This window comes from Canis lupus, chromosome 33 (genome assembly GCF_048164855.1).
Source record: "Canis lupus baileyi chromosome 33, mCanLup2.hap1, whole genome shotgun sequence".
NCBI classification, from domain to species: Eukaryota; Metazoa; Chordata; class Mammalia; order Carnivora; family Canidae; genus Canis; species Canis lupus.
The window spans coordinates 36,319,183-36,339,420 of NC_132870.1; the positions used below are offsets into that span (position 1 = coordinate 36,319,183).

The 20,238-nt window shown below is 34.2% G+C and overlaps 1 long non-coding RNA gene across 5 annotated transcripts in view; it reads left to right on the forward strand.

The window, feature by feature from the left end:
* Nucleotides 1-20,238, forward strand: part of LOC140623484 (uncharacterized) — a 251,144-nt gene that overhangs the window by 189,514 nt on the left and 41,392 nt on the right. For 4 of the 5 annotated variants that reach the window (XR_012023093.1, XR_012023091.1, XR_012023089.1 and 1 more), the window contains 3 exons: nucleotides 2,859-2,925; nucleotides 3,549-3,701; nucleotides 7,325-7,558. This is a non-coding gene — a long non-coding RNA (uncharacterized lncRNA). Of the gene's footprint in view, nucleotides 1-2,858; nucleotides 2,926-3,548; nucleotides 3,702-7,324; nucleotides 7,559-20,238 lie in introns of those variants that run through there. The other variant, XR_012023090.1, reaches the window with a different exon arrangement.

The window sequence follows — 20,238 nt, forward strand, 5'->3', positions numbered from 1 at the left end:
TAGAAAAAAAAGGTATAATACAGTGTGCCCAGGTTGAGTTTATGTAAGAAATAATTTCATTAATATGTCACTATAATTTAATATAATAAATAAAAGATAAAGACAGAGACAAAATTTTCTTTGTCAAAGAAGGTAAGTCTTTATCAGAAAGACAAAGGTGCCCACAAACTAATAAGTCCACTGGCTTAGAGATAATAGCCAATACAACAAAAAAGAAAAATAAATAAAACGTGTTAACACTGCAAAGAAAAAACAACTTTGACATTATTTTTGAATTATACTTAAGATCAAATGGAACTAACTTAACTTCCATTTATAAATGTAATTTCAAAGTAAATATATGAAAAGTAAAATTTTAGGTTAATTGTATTAATATCTTTGATAGTGAAATTAAAAGCACCTAGAGAGTGCAAAACCAATTTGTTTTTCCTGATTTTCATTGAGATTAGGAAGCTTAAAATTAAATTGCTGATTTCCATTTATTTTTTTTAGGTAGAAAACCTTAATCTAGTATTATTTTGATCCCACAAAATTTCTTAGGCCTCTACTTATGTTTTAAATTTTGTCTTATGCTATAGAATTTTAATTTTCAGTTCATTAAATATGAAATATTAATAGTGATTTTAATTGTTATGAGATTATATTAATATGTTTAATCAGAGGCAGAAGTTTGAAAATGTGAATTACATGTTTAAAAGAAGTAAAAATTTCAAGTGAGAACAACAGAAAATAAAAATCAGCAAAAAAGTGTATGTCCTGTACAAAAAATCTTCACAATGGAAGATGGAGTTTTGAAGTGACAATTGGATGTGCAATCTGCAAATGGCATATTATAAAGCTAACCATGTCAAATTATCTGTTGTGGTGAACTTACAAATCATCATGTTCTATCATATAATCTGCAAGAATCCTTGGTGTGTTCCCCTTATGGCTTCATTGTAGATATACATTTATACATTCCATATGTAATCTAATTCTTTATCAGGCCTTATTTATCCAAAGCTAGAAAAAATACAGCTTTTATAAGTCTAGTTGAGTTTGGCTGCTAAAGGCCAAATGCTAATTTTCCCCAAGCAATTATGAATTAATGTCAGAGGCTTGTCATGAACAGCAGGTGAGCAGGTGACTGAGCAGTTGTGACAAGCTTGTCAAACTAAACAATTGTGAAGAAATGTTAATAAGCTCTGCTTAACGTTGTTTTATAATGTATAAAAGAACTGTGACATGCCATTCGTACAACAACACTGACAGAATGCTGGGTTTTGTTGTTGCTGTTACAAATGTGCTTACACAATGTCTCTTGAAGGTTAATAAGAGCATTTTCATTAACTGAGCTCTTAAAATTAGACAAAGAATATATCCCAAGGCTTATAATGCAAGAAATTTTAAAATAGTTGTTAAAATAGTTGTTAAAATGTTAAAATTTTAAAATAGTTGTTAAAAAAAGTTGTTAAAATTGGCACAAATGCCAATTTTTTTCACTGTTTTCTTAGGTAGAGATTTTAAGGGTGATCACAAAATGAATAATGATGATACATAACACAGTAACATTTAATTACATATGCTATTTTGTATAAAATAAATATTTCTTTACAAGACTAGTCCAGGCTCATATGTCATAAAAGGGTATTCAAATTCATCAATCTATTATGAAAAAAATGCTTTAGCAGCTTTAGAATAAATAGAATATGGTTATAAAGCATTAAAGTTATCCTTTTTTTAGAAAATGATATAACTGGAAGTCCATAAATGACATTCTCTTTGAAGTAATGTTCTTTAGCCAACACAGAAAGTCCCAATGTGGCAATAGAAATAACAAGCAAAAGTGAAAAAACGATAAGTGTGTTTACTATAGTATAGTATAAATATATGAAGAAATAAATATCTGACATATAGCTAGATAATATATCTGTTGCCATAAACCTTGCCCCCTTCCCAAATATTTTTTTTCTGGTAGCTACAAAATCCTGGAGTTAGCAAACTGGTTTATGAAAATACGAATACATACACTATGTTTCCTCTTCTAGAAAAAAACATACATTTCTAAGTCCTTTTTAATATTCTCTTTCATCTCTTTAAAGATCTGCTAAATGTGTATGTACATGTATTACATAAGAATATTCTATATAATGTAGGTTTGATGGCATGTTACATAAAATTTCACCCTTATTGCATGATACAATACATGAAAACACCTTCACTAAATTCTGAATATATATTTCTTTTAACCAAATTATGGCTTGTTTACCTAAGAGCACTAACATGTAACATCCATTCATAGTATATGTGCACATAAATAATAAATATCACATTAATCCTCTAAATACAGCAATATCTGAATCTTAGAGAATGATTAGGATTTGATGGAAAAAGAAGCATACAAATGAATACTCAGGCTAACATGTCCACAGGGAAGGAAGATGAGGTAAAAGTGTGTCATGATGCCCAGAAAGAAATCAAATTATTTAAAGACTGGAGATAATGGTCATAACAAATAGGCAAGTCAGGGCATCTGTGGGTTGCATTTTTGTGTTTTATGTAATGAACACAGAGAAAAAGGTTTTATCTTGAGTTCCCATGGATGCAAGGTAATGATCCAATTGTCATTAATGTTGATCTAATTTTTAAACATCAAAAGCAATTTATTTGAAGTCATAAGGGTTTGTATCTCCTCCACAATAGATGCTAAATCAACTTTTAAAAGTAATCCTTTGCATCTGTTTCTCTGTATTGTGGAAATCAAAATACATTTACTCACTAAAGAAAATATATTGGTAGTCTGATGCACCGTTCCTCCAGATAAAAATATTTAATGTTTTACACATATTTCAAAAATAATATGAAGAATTTCTATATAGGTCGTGAATGTCTCCCTTTATTGATATCAAGCAATCTCATGGAAGCTGATTGGAATGTGCCACTGTGGTATGTAATGCTTTTCTCTGATTTTCTTAGGAAATGTAAACTCCAGCCCCTGCAGCATGAGGCCATCTTATTTAAAGAATAGTTTCTATATATTATTTTCTGGTTTTATTAATCCCTTCCTCTTCTTTCTTTGGTGTTCACTTTAGGGGTCACTCTTATATTAAGTGGTGGAATATTTTAATATTTTTTAAATTTTATTTATGAGAGACACAGAGAGAGGCAGAGACATAGGCAGAGGGAGAAGCAGGCTCTTTGTGGGGACCCTGATGAGGGACTAGATCCCAGAACCCCCAGGATCACGACCTGAGCCAAAGGCAGGTGCTCAGCACCTGAACCACCCAGCTGCCCCATAATTTAATATTTCTGAACAATACTGTCAGAAAATGTTTTGCTCAGTCACCAGCTATTAATGGTCAGTAAACCTTTGTGTTTTCTAGTCTGCTTTATATTTTCTTTGCATGGCTGACATATTTTGATAACAGTTATAGTTTCACAAAAAGAATGCAAGTTTTCCCTTTTTTGCAGCCTGTGGAAAAGTTTATGTAGCATGTAAAATACAGAGTTATGAAAAATTTATAGTTCATCTGCAATAAACTGTAGACCTGGCAATTTTGTTTACACAGATACACAAATATTCCTGGCCAGAATATTCACCAGTGCTTTTGAAAATACTGATTCCAAGGTCCCATCGTCCTTACTAGGTCAGAATCTCCATGAGAAAATTTCCAAGTATTTCTGAGGATTCATGTGATTAGGATAATTTGGGAACTACTTGGGTAGGTATTTATCAGTATGAACTTTACATTTTTAATGTTAATAAATGCTAACATTTGTGTTTTCTTAGAGAATCAGTCACTTCTTTTAAATTTTCAAGTATTTAACATATAATTTTGTTTTCCATGGTTTGTTTAGTCTTCTCAGATTTGCAAATGTATCTCTTTTTTCATTTGGTACACTCATAAACTGCAGTATATTTATTTATTTTTTATTTTTATTTTTATTTTTATTTATGATACAGAGGGAGAGAGAGAGAGAGAGAGAGAGGCAGAGACATAGGCAGAGGGAGAAGCAGGCTCCATGCCCCGGGAGCCCAACGTGGGATTCGATCCCGGGTCTCCAGGATCGCGCCCTGGGCCAAAGGCAGGTGCCAAACTGCTGCACCACCCAGGGATCCCAACTGCAGTATATTTAAACTATGGGAGATAATTTTCAGTAGCGTTCTTTTTATAATTCAGTTTCGTTTACTACTATGTATAAGATCCTTCTTATAGTTTTCCAAAGATTTTATTCCTCCCATTTCCATGGATTAGATCCATGTTTCATTTTGTTTATTTTATATGCTGGATGCTTTTAATATTATTTATAGATCTCATAAGTTTCAGTAAGTTGATTTCTTATTTTAAAACATTATAGCTTTGTAATTTTTATTTTTCTTAATTTAAATTCAATTAGTTTCAGATATAGTTTTCAGTAATTCAGCAGTTGTGTATAACACCCAGTGCTCATCCCATCAATGTGTCCTCCTTAATTCCCATCATCCAGTTACCCCATTCCCCCCCACATGTCCTCTTCAGTAACCTTCAGTTTCTTTCCCAGAGTTATGAGTCTCTCATGGTTTGTCTTCCTCTGTTTTTTTCCCTTTCAGTTTTCCCTCCCTACCCGTATGGGCCCCTACACTATTTCTTATATTTCACATGTAAGTGAAACCATATGATAATTCTCTTTCTCTAATTGATTTATTTCACTCAGAATAATATCCTCCAGTTTCATCCATGTCAATGTGAATGGTAGGTATTCATCCTTTCTGATGACTAATATTCCATTGCATATATATACTACATCTTCTTTATCTGTTCATCTGTTAAAGGACATCTGGCCTCATTCCACAGTTTGGGTATTGTAGACATTGCTGCTGTGAACATTGGGGTTCAGGTGCCCCTTCATCTCATTACATCTGTATCTTTGGGGTAAATACCCAGTAGTGCAATTGCTGGATCATAGGGTAGTTTTATTTTTAACTTCTTGAGGAACCTCCACACTGTTTCCCAGAGTGGCTGTACCCAGTTTGCATTCCCACCAACAGTGTAAGAGGATTCTCCTTTCTCCACATCCTCTCCAACATTTGTTGTTTCCTGTCTTGTTAATTTTAGCCATTTTAACTGGTGTAAAGTGGTATCTCTTTACAGTTTCGATTTGTATTTCCCTGATGCTGAGTGATGTTGAGCATCTTTTCATGTGTCTGTTGGCCACTTGTATGTTTTCTCTGGAGAAATATCTGTTCATATTATTTTGTTTTAATATGAACTTAAATTGTTCATGCTCACCTAACAATTTTTAAATATTTAGGACTTGTTTATTTTAAATTTTATTAAAACATGGCTTAAAATACTTAAAAATTTCTATTTGCAGGATTTATGCATCATGTGTCACTCAATTCATCATATATATATGCATTCACAAATATATATGCACAAGCATGTGTGTATACATGCCATATTTATTGCAAATATAAACTGCAATGAATACATTTTCTGCTATATATTTTATGAAAAAATTTTAGTTTATTTTGATGCTATTATATTATATATATATAATACTTTTTTAGAGTATTCTACATTGAACCAGTAAATTAAGATCCTCTCTTGTTTTATTCTTATTTTTTTATTTCAAAATTCAACTTTTTGACTTATGGTTGTTTTCCAGCAATTAATTATCAAATGCGATCCTCTTAATGATTTTGTGTGCTTCAAAAATAGAGCTCATTTTGTCTGTGGAAAAATCTTTACTCACTATTCAGACTTTAGATACAAATCTCTTTCCAGTTGGCACAAAATCTACCTGGGAGTGTGTGTTAATATGCCTTTACTTATCTTTAACTGATGGAGTATAGTTGCTATAAAGCTGATTGTCTTTTATGTTGCCCCTTTTCTAGTCATACCAAAAGCTGTTACTTGCAAACATAATGAGTGTACTGTGTCTTCACTGAGAACCATATCCACTGCCACTTTGCCATGTGTATGTACATATATCTTCTTTTAGTGCCATATGTGCTGTCATTTTACAGTGGCAGATAGTTTCAACTTCTATAGCCAGCCCAAACATTCTGCTTGCATTATACCAAACCAGGAATATTGTAGTCTTTTTTCCCCCCCTGAGTAACCAATCTAGTCTATAAAATTCATGTCTCTGCTCACTTACTCTAGATCAATAATGATCAGTACTCTCTTTCCTTAACTTAGACAAATTGCAGTGATCTTAGGACACTTTATATATGTTGTTTATATTTTACATGTTATTTTATTTTATTAGGTATATGGGATTTCATTTTCTCATTCTTGTTTGCAGTTTTGGAGTATTCAAATGATTGAGATTTCTTTATTGTACTTCTTTGAAATTGGAGTCTAGCACCCTTATTTGCAGGTTGGAATTCTGTAATTTTAAATACTGATTTAAAGAAGAGGAAAAGAAGAAAAAAGCTAGTTAGTGTCTGGTGTTGGATAAGAATTTGGGTTTACTAGATCCAATATTCAAATATATTTCCTAATGTGACACTATATTTTCTTAAAGATATACTTGTGACCCTTCCCAGTTTTGTAATAATCTATATATATATTCTGTTTATATCCATTAAATAGTTATGCATATCATGTTATTAGAGTAATACCATCAAAGCATTGCAGCCCATCATGAAATTACTAGGGGTAACTCAAAGTCAAAAAGTTTATCTTTCAAAAAAATATTCTGATAACTCTGATCAATGATTTTAATTTTTGAAATTGTAAAGATACTTTCACTCCCTGCATAGTGTCCATTTCCCATTTCAATAATGGTTTTTCGGTTTTCATTTTGTTATGTACTCTCTGGCCATACAACCCATGTCCCTCTTTTCACTTATTTATTTATCATTCATTCATCCATTCATTCACTCATTTATGAGACACACATGGAGAGAGAGGCAGAGAAACAGACAGAGGGAGAAGCAGGCTCCCATGCAGGGAGCATGATGTGAGACTCAATCCCGGGACTCAGGGATCACACCCTGAGCCAAAGGCTCAACCACTGAGCCACTCAAGCGTCCCTCCATGTCCCTCTTAAAGCAGGTTTCTGCCCCATATCCAGAGACAGAACTTACTCTTAAGGATAAGACTTTTTTTCTTTGCTAGTGATTCATGAAAGGACTCAGGATTAAGAGAATTGGATGATGGCATCATACTCCACAAGGGACTATTTCAGATAATTATGTGCTCAATTCAGTCCAATTAAAAAGAAGTATTCTAGAGAGATTTCAGATTCTTCATGTATTTTCTGTTAAAGATTGTTGGTAAATACTGCAAGAGATAGCTTTTTCTCTGTATAATATCAATACCTGTATGAAGAACTGCAACCATTTTACTTCCAGACAAAACTGAAATTGCAAAGAAGCCAAGGACAGAATTGAGAGATTTGCAGAAAGAGGCTGAAGCCATAACTGACTGATCACCGGTAGGCCATCTCTCCAACACGTGGACTCTTTCAGTTAAATATATCAGTTTGCCCTCTATTGATGAACCAGGGTAGTTTTCTGTCATATGTAATCAAAACCACATTAACTTAAATGTGAATGCATGTTTATTAAAAGATAAGGTAAATTTAATATATTTGAAATAGTCTACATTTGCCTGAAAGTAATTCTGCATATATATTATCAGAGGCCCATTCTTCCAAAATCATTTCAAAATACATAAATAATTTGACCCATTGTTAGACTATAAGTGACATTAAAATGAAGCATATTATTGAAAATGTTTTCAGTCTTTCCCAAGGAAAATAGAATGTCTGAATCACTGAGATTTTTTTCTATTGAAGTATAGTTAATATACAATAATAGTTTTAGGTGTGATTCAACATTTATATACATTATAAAATCACAATAAATTTAACATCTGTAACTATACAAAGTCATTATGTTATTGACTATATTCCCTATGCTGTACTTTACATCCATTTATTATTAATTATTATTATTATTATTATCATTATTAATTTATTCTTTTAGAGAGTGAGAGTGAGTGGGGGGATGGGGAGGAGGGACAGAGGGAGAGGGAGAGAAGCAGGCTCTACGCCCAGAGTGGAGCCTGTTGTGGGGCTCAATCTCTTGACCCTGATATCATGACCTGAGATGAAATCAAGTCGGATGCTAAACTGACTGAGCCCCTACATTATTTATTTATAATTTATAACTGGAAATCTTTACCTTTTAATCCCCTTGGCCTATCTCATCCATTCTCCACTTTTGTGTCCTTTGGCAACCATGAGTATGTTCCTTGTATTTTCAAGTCATCTTTGGTTTTATTTTGCTTGTTCACTTGTGTTGATATTCTACATATAACTGAAATCATATTGTATCTGTTCTTTTTCTTATTTCACTTAGCATAATATGCTCTAAGTCTATCCATGTTGTCACATATGGCAAGATTTCATTTATTTTTATGGCTAAGTAATATTCCTGTGTCTTTGTGTGTCAGATCTTTTTAAATTCATCTGTTTGGACACTTGGGTTGCTTCTATCTCTCAATTGTAAGTAATACTTACAATGAACATGGTGGGGGGAATCTATTTGAATAGCACCCAGAAGCAGAATTGTTAGATCTTAATGATAGTTCTATTTTTAATCTTTTGAGCAACCTCCATAGTTTTTTCTCATAGTAGCTGCACCAATTTCCTTTCTCACCAACATTGCACAGGGGTTCTGTTTTATTCACATCCTTGTAAGCATTTGTTGTTTATTATTTGTGATATTAGCTATTACTAGGTTTATTTCTAGAATCTTTATTCCACTGGTCTATGTATCTGTTTTTGTGCTAATAAAAATGTGTTTTGTTTACTATGGCTCTGCAGTACAATTGGAAATGAGAGGGAGTGATACCTCCACCTTTGTTCTTTCTCAAGATTGCTTTGGCTATTCAGGGTCTTTTGTGACTCCGTACAAATTTTAGGGCTATTTGTTCTAATTCTGTGAAAAATGCTATTGGTGTTTTGATAAGTATTGTATTAAATCTGTAAATTACATTAAGAGGTCTGAACATTTTAATAATATTCATTCTTCAAATCCATGAGCGTGATATATCCTTCCATTCATTTGTTTCATATTCAATTTCTTTCATCAATATCTTGTACTTTTCAGGATACAGGTCTTACACATGCTCAGTTAATTGTATTCCTAGGTATTTTATTCTTTTTGATGTAAATGTAAATGGGATTGTCTCCTTTTTAAAAATAATATTCTTTTTTAAATATTTTTTATTTATTTATTGATGAGAGAGAGAGAGAGAGAGGCAGAGACACAGGCAGAGGGACAAGCAGGCTCCATGCAGGGAGCCCAACATGGAACTGGATCCCGGGTCTCCTGGATCAGGCCCCGGGGCTGAAGGTGGCGCTAAACCGCTGGACCACTGGGGCTACCCCGGATTGTCTCCTTTTTAATGTATTCTTATTTTTTATTGAAGTATGATTAGCATATAGTGTTGTTCAGGTGTACAGTATAGTTATCTGACAGTTCTATGCATTACTCAGCTCTTAAAATAATAGGACTACTCACTGTCTGTCACCAGACATTCTAGAATGTTGTCAACTATATCACCTATGTTGCCTATTCATCTCCATTATCTATTTATAACTGGAAGTTTCTACTTCTAATCTATTTTTTCTATTTCACCCATTCCACACTTTCTTCCCCTCTGGCAACAACCAGTTTTTTCTCTGTATTTAAGTGTCTGTTTTTTTTTTTTTTAATTTTATTTATTCACAAGAGACAGAGAGAGAGGCAGAGACATAGGCAGAGGGAGAAGCAGGCTCCCCACAAGGAGCCAGATGTGGGACTCAATCCCAGATCCCAGGATCACACCCTGAGCCAAAGGCAGACGCTCAACCGCTGAGCTACCCAGGCACCCCGTCTAATTATTTGTTTGTTTATTCCACATATAAGTAAAGCATATGGTATTTATCTTTGTCTGAATTACTTCACTTAGCATAATACCCTCTGGGTTCGTACATGTTTTCACAAATGGCAAGATCTCATTCTTTTTTTATGACCGTAATATTCTATACACACATAACATACACATAGCACATCTTTATACACACACCTGTCAATGGACACACGGGATAGTTCTCTATTATATCCCTCCCTTTTTTTGTTTAGTTTTGCTATGACCTTGGTTCCCAAGGTCTCCTTCCCTCCTATACTTTTTGAATATGGGCTTCCCTCACAATTAACTATAGATGTACTGTTCAGCCAGACTTCAGGTCATTTTCAGAGTTAGTTGCTGAGATATAGATGTTATGTCTGTGAGCTCTGCATCCTCCTCCTATTCAATCTTCCTACCTCCTTGAGCAATAAAGTCTGGGGTTGTTTTCTTAATTTCTCTTTCTGCTAGTTTCTTATTAGTGTGCAGAAACACAACTAATTTTTGTTTATTAATTTTATATTCAACTTTACTGAATTCATTTTTTTTAGTTGTAATTGCTTTTGGTGTAATCATTGGGTTTTCTATATAGAGTATCGTGTAACCTGCAAACAGCAACTGTTTTATTTGTCCATTTGGATGACATTTATTTCTATTTCTTGTCTGATTGCAGTGTCTACATCTTTAGTACTATTTTCAGTAAAAGTAGCAGGGATGGGTGTCTTGATCTGGCTCCTGATCTTAGAAAAAACCTCTTAGCTTTTCACCATTGAATATAATGTTAGCTGTGGGCTTATTGTATATGACCTTTATTATGTTAATATATGTTTCTTCTATGCCTATTTCATTGAATATTTATTATAAATGAATGTTGAATTTCGTCAAATGTTTTTTCTGCATCTATTGGCATGATCATATTATTTTAATATATTCTATGAGTTGATTTGTAGATTTTAGCCATCTTTGCATCCCAAGGAGAAAAAAATCCCACTTGATTATAACATATGCTCCTTTTAATGTCTCGTTTTATTCACTTTGTTAATATATTGTGGAGGACTTATGCATCTATTTTCATTGGGAATATTGGCCTTGCACATGTGTGTGTACATGTGTTTATGTGTGATGTCTCTGTTTAGTTTTAGCTAGCCTTGCAAAATGAGTTTGGAGACATTCCTTCTGGGTTTTTTTTGGGGGGGGGTTAATTTGAGAAGAATAGGTACATTTTTAAATTTCATTTTATTTAAATTCAATTAATTAACATGTAGCATAGTATTAGCTTCAGAGGTAGAGTTCAGAGATTCATCAGTTACATATGCCACCAGTCCTCATTAGCATCATGTGCCCTCCTAAAGCCTATCACCTAGTTACCCCATCCTCCCCCATCCACCTCCCCTGAGAAAAGTAGGTACTATTTAAATATTTGATAGAATCCATTTGTGAAGCCATCCATCTCGTCCTGGACTTTTGTCTTTTGGGCATTTTTTATTACACGTTCAATTTTATTGCTAGTAATTGGTCTGTTCAGGTTTCCTATTTCTATCTTTAAAAAAAAGATTTTATTTATTCATGAGAGACACAGAGAAGGAGAGTCAGGGACATAGGCAGAGGGACAAGCAGGCTCCATGCAGAGCGCCTGATGTGGAACTCAATCCTGGGACTCCAGGATCACACCCTGAGCTGAAGGCAGGCACCCAACTGCAGAGCCACCCAGGCATCCCATCCTATTTCCTTCTGATTCAGTCTTGAAAGGCTGTATATTTCCATGAATTTATCCATTTCCTTTAGATTGTCCAGTTTGTTAATCTACAATTGCTTATAGCAGTCTCTCATAAACCTTCCTATTTCTGTGATGTTGTTTGTAACTTTGCCTCTTTCATTTCTCATCTTATTTGGGCACTCTCTATTTTTTTATTGATGAGTTTGACTAAAGGCCTATCAATTTCGTTTATCTTTTCAAAGAACCGGTTCTTAGTTTCACTGATCTTTTCTTTTTTGTACTCTGTTACATTTATTTGCACTCTGATCTTATTTCCTTTCTTCTGTAAACTTAGAGCTGTGTTATTCTCCTTTTAGTTCCTTTAGGTTTAAGGTTAGATTGTTTGAGATTTTCCTCGTTTTTTGAAGGCAGCCAGTATTTCTATAAACTTCTTTCTTAGAAATAAATGCTTTTGCTGAATTCATAGATTTTGGAATGTTGTGTCTCCATTCTTGTTTGTCTCAAGGCATTTTTATTATTTTTTTAGCTTTTTTTTTAAAGACTTATTTTTATTTATTTATTTATGATAGACATAGAGAGAGAGAGAGAGAGAGAGAGAGAGAGGCAGAGACGCAGGCAGAGGGAGAAGCAGGCTCCATGCCGGGAGCCCGACGCGGGACTCGATCCCGGGACTCCAGGATCGCACCCTGGGCCAAAGGCAGGCGCGAAACCGCTGAGCCATACAGGTATCCCCTATTTTTAAAAAATTTCCTCTTTGATTTTTTTTTTAATTTTTCATTGGTTATTTGGTAGCATGTTGTTAGCCTCCATGTGTTGGTTTTTGTTTTTGTTTTTTTTTTTTTTTTTTTGCCATTTTGTGGTAATTGATTTTCAGTTTCATACCATTATATTTGAAAAAAATACTTGATATGATTTTAGTATTCTTAAGTTTATTGAGACTCCTCTTTTGGCCTAATATGTAACCTATCCTAGAGAACGTTTCGTGTGTACTTGACAAGAATGTATTCTTTTTTGGATGGTATGTTCTGTATGTATCAATAAGTCCATCTGGTCTACACATTTTTTTAAAAGATTTATTTATTTATTTATTGATGAGAGAGACAGACTGAGAGAGAGAGAGGCACAGACATAGGCACAGGGAGAAATAGGCTCCATGCAGGGAGCCCAGTGCAGAAACTCGATCCTGGGACTCCAGGATCATGCCCTGGGCCGAAGGCAGGTGCTAAACTGCTGAGCCACCCAGGGATCCCCCGTCTAGACATTTTTTTTTAATTTTTTTAATTTTTTATTTATTTATGATAGTCACAGAGAGAGAGAGAGAAGCAGAGACACAGGCAGAGGGAGAAGCAGGCTCCATGCACCGGGAGCCTGACGTGGGATTCGATCCCGGGTCTCCAGGATCGCGCCCTGGGCCAAAGGCAGGCGCTAAACCACTGCGCCACCCAGGGATCCCACCGTCTAGACATTTTTTAAGACCAATGTTTCCTTATTGATTTTCTGTCTGGATGATATATTTATTAATGTAAGGGCTGTTAATGTCACCTATTATTGTATTACTGTCAATTTCTTCATTTATGTCTGTTTATGCTTTCTATATCTATATATATCTATATAATATATATATATTCCTATATTGAGCACGTAAATATTTACAATTGTTACATCGTATTGTTGGATCATCCCTTTATCTTATGCAATGGTGTAATTTATCTCCTGTTTCAGTCTTTGTGTTGAAGTTTACTATGGTGCCACAGCTTTCCTTTTGATATTATTTATATAGATTATCTTTTCCCTGCTTTCATTTTTAGTCTCTATGAGTCCTTACTATTGAAGTGAATCTCTTGTAGGCAGCCAAGGGTGGGTCTTTCTTTTTTCTTTCCATGTAGTCACCGATGTCTTTTGAAAGAAGCAATCAGACCATTTACATTTAAAGTAATTTTGAAAATCATGTGTTTATTGCCATCTTGTTAATTGTTTTCTAATTGTTCTTTGTTCTTTTCTTGCTCTCTTCCCTTGTTACCTAATGACTTATTTTTATTGAAATATAATTAACATGCAGTGTTATTAGTTTTAAGTGTACAATGTGATACAACAATTCTATACATTACAGTGCTCACAATGATAAGCATAACCAACATCTGGCACCAAACTATGTTTCTTTTTATCTCTGTGACTTATTTTGTAACTAGAAGTTTGTATTTCTTAATCTCCTTTATCCATTTCACCCATCCTTCCCCACAACCTCCTTCTGGCAAGTACAATATTTTTTTTCTCTGTATTAAAGAATCTGGCTTTTGTTTGTTTTGTGCTCTTTATTCCATATATAAGTGAAATCATATGAAACTTGTGTTTCTCTTATTTCACTTACTGTTATATCCTCTGAGCCCATTGATGTTATTGAAAATGTCAATATTTCATTTTTTAAAAGATTTTATTCATTTATTCATGACAGATATATAGAGAGAGAATGGCAGAGACATAGGCAGAAGGAGAAGCAGGCTCCATGCAGGGAGCCCAACGTGAGACTCGATTCCGGGTCTCCAGGATCACACCCTGGACTGAAGGCGGCGCTAAACCGCTGGGCCACCGGGGCTGCCCGCAAGATTTCATTCTTTATGTCTAATATTTCAGTGTTTCATGTGTCTGTTGGACATCTTCATGTTTTCTTTAGAAAGAAAGTCTATTCAATTCCTCTGTTTTTAATTGGATTATATGTGGGGTTTTGGGTGTAGTTATATAAGTTCTTTGTATATTTTGAGTTAATCCCTTTTTGCATATATATTATTTGCAAGTATCTTCTCTATTCTCAGTAGGCTGCATTTTTGTTTTGTTGATGGTTTCCTTTACTGTACAAAAGCTTTATATTTTGGTGTAGTTGCTATACTTTTTTTTTTTTTTTTCCATCCATTTCTCTTGCCTGTAGAAACAGATCTAGGAAGAATTTGCTAAGACAGATGTCAAAGAAATTACTATGTATTCTTTTAGGGATTGTATCATTTCAGGCTTCACATTAGGTGAGATGTACATTAGGTGCATTTTAAGTTTATTTTTGTGTTGGTGTTAGAAAGCAGTCTGGTTTCATTATTTTGTAATAATGAAATTTTCCTAACACCATTTGTTGAAAAGACTATCTTTTCCTTAATGAATATTCTTGCCTCTTTTGCATAGATTAATTTATTTATTTCTGGGTTTTCTATTCTATTCTATTGACCTATGTGTCTATTTTTGTTCCTGTACCATACTCTTAATTACTACAGCTTTGTAGTATAATTTGGAAGCTGGGGAATTGTGATGCATTCAACTTTGTTATTCATTCTCAAGATTGCTTTGGCTATTTGAAATCTTTTGAATTTCTACACAACTTACAGCATTATTTATCCTAGTTCTGTGAAAAATACTATTGGCATTTTGATAGAGGTTACATGAAATTCATAGATTGGATAACATGGACATTTTAACAATATTAATTCTTCCAATTCACACACATGGGATTTATTTGTGTTGTTGTCAATATCTTTCATCAATGTTTTACAGTTATTAGAATGTACATCTTTCACTTCTTTGGTTAAATTATTTCTGGGCATTTTTGTAGATTGCACAATTATAAATGGAATTATTTTTAAAAATTTCTTTGTTATCGGTATATAGAAATGCAACTAATTTATGTATATTGATTTTATATCCTGCACTTTACTGACTTTATTTATCAGTTCTATTTTGGTGGAGTCTTTAGGGCTTTCTATATGTAGTATCCATGTCCTCTGCAAAGAGTGACACTTTCACTTCTATCTTACCAATTTGGCTGACTTTTCTTTCTTTATCTTCCTTTTTTTTTTTCTTCTTTTTCTTTTTCTTTTTCTTTTTTGCATGGTAGGTTGTGATTGCTGCAGCCAGGACTTCCAGGACTATGTTGAATAAAAGTGGCAAAAGCGGACATCCTTATCTGGTTCCTCAACTTAGAGGAAAAGCTCTCACTTTTTCACAGTGGAGTATGATGTTAACTCTGGACTTTTCATATGTGGCCTTTATTATGTTGAAGTATGTTCCATCTAAACCTACTTTGTTTAGAGTTTTTATCATGAATGGATTTGTTTGTCAAATGCTCTTCCTTGTATATAGAAATGATCCTATAGTTTTTATCCTTTGTTAATGAGATGTTTCACATTGATTTGCAAATATTGAACCACTATTGCAACCCTGGGATAAATCCTACTTGATCATGGTGAATGATTTTTTGAAAATGTATTGTTGAATTAAGTTTGCTAATATTTGACTGAGAATTTATGCAGGTATGTTCAGAGATATTGACCTGTATTTTAGGGGGAGAGGTGTTTGTTTTTGCAGTTTTACTATCTGGTTTTGATATCAGGGTAATGTTGGTCTCTTAGAATGAATTTGGAAGTCTTCCTCATTTTCTAATCTTTTTTTGTTTAGTACAATTCACCTGTGAAGTCATCTTTGGTCCTGGACTTTAGTTTGTTGAGTGAGAGTTTTTGGATTACTGATTCATTTTCATTGTTGGTGATCAATGAGTTCAAATTTTCTATTTCTTTATGATCCAGTTTTAAAAGGTTATAAGTTTTTAGGAATTTATTTCTTGTAGTTCGTCCATTTTTTGGCATATAAATTTTTCATAATATTCTCTTATAATCCTTTGTATTTCTGTGGGATTGTGGTTTCTCCTTCATTTCTAATTTTTCTTGAGTGTTCTGTGTTTTTATCATAATGAATTGGGCTAAAGGTTTACCAATATGTTTATTTTTTCAAAGAACCGGCTCCCAGATTAATTGATCTTTTGTATTTTTTTAGTCTCTATTTGTATTCTCATCTTTATTATGTCTTTCTAAAGCTTTAAACTTTTTTTGGCTCCTTTAGGTATAAAGTTATTTTTAGTCTAATTATTTTTAGACTTTTAAAAAGTATTTTATTTATTTGAGAGAAAGAGAGAGCACACTATTTTAACTTTAAATTATATATTGTGATATTAATATTGCTATCCCAGTGATTTTTGTTTCCCTTTGTTTGCATGGTAGATGCTTTTCATCCCTTTACTGTCAATATGCATAAGTTTTTAGGTCTGAATGAGTCCTTTGTAAATAGCATATAGGTGGTTCTTGCTTTCTTTATCAATTCAGTCACATTATGTCTTTTGATTGGAGCATTTAGTCCATTTACATTTAAGGTAATTATTGATGGATATGCATTCGTTGCCTTTTTTACTGCTTGTTTTCTGTTTTTTTTTTTTTTCTTTTAGTTTGTTTCTGTTTTGGGGGTGGTTGTTTGTTTTGTAGTTCTTCTCTATTCCTTTCTTCTTTCTCTCTTCGTGGTTTGATTGCCTTGTTGGGTGTTATGCTTGGATTCCTTTCTGTGTGCACCTCTCTTATAGATTTGTAGTTAACATTAAGTTCATTTATAACATCTTCTGCATATAGTAATCTATATGAAGTTGTTAGTCATTTATGTTTGAACTCATTTTAAATGCACTAAGATTTTACCCCCACCCACACAGTACATTTATGTTTATGTCTTATTTTACATACTTTCATTTTGTGAGTCCCTGGACTATGTTTGTAGATATTCTTGATTTTGCTACTTTTGTGTTTTAACTTCTATAATATTTTGATTAGTTTGCTATCTTTATTATACATTTGCATTTACCTGTGAAATTTTTTCTTTGATAATTTTATTACTTCTAACTGTGACTTTTTTTCCCACTTAATGAATTCCCTTTAATATTTCTTGAAAGGGTAGTATAGTCGTGATAAACTCCTCTAACTTTCTGGAAAATTCTTTATCTCACATTCTATTCTGAACAATAACTTTGCTATGTAGAATATTCTTGGTTGCAGGTTTTTGTTTTGTTTTTCCTTTCAGATATCATGCCACTCTCTTCTAGTCTACAAAGCTTCTGCTGACAAATCAGCAGATACTTTATGGAGTTGTCCTTGTATTTAACTGCAACTGCTTTTAAAATTATTTATTTATTACTATATGCTGTCATTTTAATTAGTATGTGTCTTGGTGTGGACATCCTTGGGTCCATCTTGTTAGGGACTCTCTGTACTTTCTGGATCTGTATGTCTGTTTTCTTTCCTAGAATAGGGAAGTTTTCCACTATTTCTTCAAATAAGTCTTCTGTCTCCTCCTCTCTTCAGGGATCTCTATGTCACAAATTGTATTGTGCTTGATGATGTCACTGAGTTCCCTTAACCTATTTTCATTTTTATTTTGTTTTTTGCTATTTACTTGGTTGCTTTCCATTACCCTGTCTTCCAGATCACCCATGAGTTCTTTTATATCTTCTAATCTGCTGTTGATTCCCTCTAGTGTACTTTTTGTCATTAAGTTCTTTTTTTTTTTTTGAAGTTTCTTTTCTTTTTCTTTTTTTTTTTAATTTTTATTTATTTATGATAGTCAGAGAGAGAGAGAGAGAGAGAGAGAGGCAGAGACACAGGCAGAGGGAGAAGCAGGCTCCATGCACCGGGAGCCCGACATGGGATTCGATCCCGGGTCTCCAGGATCGCGCCCTGGGCCAAAGGCAGGCGCCAAACCGCTGCACCACCCAGGGATCCCCTGTCATTAAGTTCTTAATCTGTTTTTTGACATTTGTCTCTGTTGAAGGCCTCTCTGAAATCTGCCCTCTTCTCAAGTCCAGCGACTATTGTTTTGAATTCCTAAGCATGTTGTTTATCGCTGTTTTATTTAATTTAATTATTTTTCTGTGATTTTTTTCTTATTCTTTCTTATTCTTTTTTTCTTATTCTTTTTTTCTTATTCATTCTTTCATTTTTCATAATCCTCTGTCTCCTCATTTTGTCCAATTCTCTGTTTCTTTTCTTCTGTTTTTGTTTCCATGTATTACGAAAGTCAGTTATGTCTCCTGTGCTTGAAAGTAGTGGCCTTTTGAAGAAGAAGTCCTGTGGTGCCCTGTAGCACGATGTGCCCTGGTCATCAGAATCAGGTACTTAGTGGTGTCTAGCGCATAGTGCTAGCAAGATAGATAGAGGGTGTTTGTCCTGGTTCCCACAACTGTCTGGCTATCAAAGCTGGGGGAACATAAAAGAGATAGTACTCACCAGCACTTTTGTTCTTGAAAAGTCTCCTGAAGATCACTGTACCTCCAATACACTTTCTGAGATTAGTAAATAAATACTCCTTCAGGTATATCCTAGGCCCTTTCCAAACTGTAGCTTTCTTATCACCCTTTGGGTCTCCTAAAGCTAAGCCTACTGAGTTTTGAAGTACCTGAAGCTACCCCTTCCGGATTTTAAAAGCTTTTAAAATTAATCCCTACTGGTTTTCAAAGCCAAATATTAGGGGGCCTTATTTTTTCAGTGTGGGTCACTAATGCCAGGAGTGCTTAGTGTAAGGTCTGATTCTCTTACTTCTCTGTGCTTGTGATGTTGTTCCATTTGTGGTTAGTCTCACCAGAGGTTTGGTCCTCAGATGCCTCTCTGCCCTTGCTACCTATATGGGTTTACCTTATTTGGAGCTCTCTGTGCTTTGTGGACATAAATGTCCATTTTTCTTATCCAGGTTAATAAAATTTTCAGCTATTATTTCTTTAACTACTTTTCTACTGTCTTTTCTCTCTCCTATTTCTGGGATCCAGATAATACAATTGTGTTCCAGAGATCCCTAAAACCATCCATACATTTAATTCTTTTTTGTTTTTGCTCTTCAACTTGGACAATTTCCGTACCCTCTCTCCCAGATTGCCGATCTATTTTATTACATCATCTAATCTTGTATTCATTCTCTCTAGTGTATTTTTCATTTACTGTATTCTTTTGGTTCTTTTTAAGATTTTCTATTTTTTTGTTGAAGTTCTCACTGTATTCATCTATTCTTTGGAGTTTGATGAGTATCTTTATCATCATTTGTTGTACTTTACCTGGTAGATTATTTTTTAGATTTTTTTTTTCTTTCATTTAGAACTTATCTCCTCATTTTGCTTGGTTCTTTATGTTTATTCATATGTATTGGGAGGATTAGTTACACCTTCTGGACTTTAAAGAGTAGTTTTATGCAGAAAATGTTCTATGGGACCCAGAAATACAATACTCTTGGTTATTAGAACCAGGTGCTCCAGGGGTTGTCCCCATCTGTGTCATGCATGGATTTCCCTGTTATAACTACACCATGACTGCTGTGGGCACACTGGTAGGTAGAGCTAAACCCATGTTTGTCTGTCTGGGATTCCTGGCCACAACTGCTGCTGGTGTACTGGTAAGTAGAGTTGGCCACCAGTTTAGCAGTCTGAGAGGCCTAGCTGTGGGCATGCTAGTGGGTGGGGCTACCCCTGTTGTGGCTGGCTGTGAGGCCCAGGCAGGGCTATTAACCAGTGTGCTATTCCTGTCCATGTCTGCCCAATGGATGTAATGGGGCAGGAGCTGCTTTAGAGGGGTCCCTTCTGGGGTGGACAGGTTGGGTCTGCAGGGAAATGCTAGGATATGGTGTGGTGCTAGCAAGACAGATGGGAAAGCAGTCTCAGTTCTTATACCCTCCTAGCTTTCCTGGATTTAATCCCTGCTCATTTTCAAAGCCAGATGTTATGAGATTGTAGAAATATGGACAATACTGACTCCATCTTTGTCCCTACATCTTCTTCATGTTCATATAATAATCTCCCTTGGAGATATGAGTTCTGAG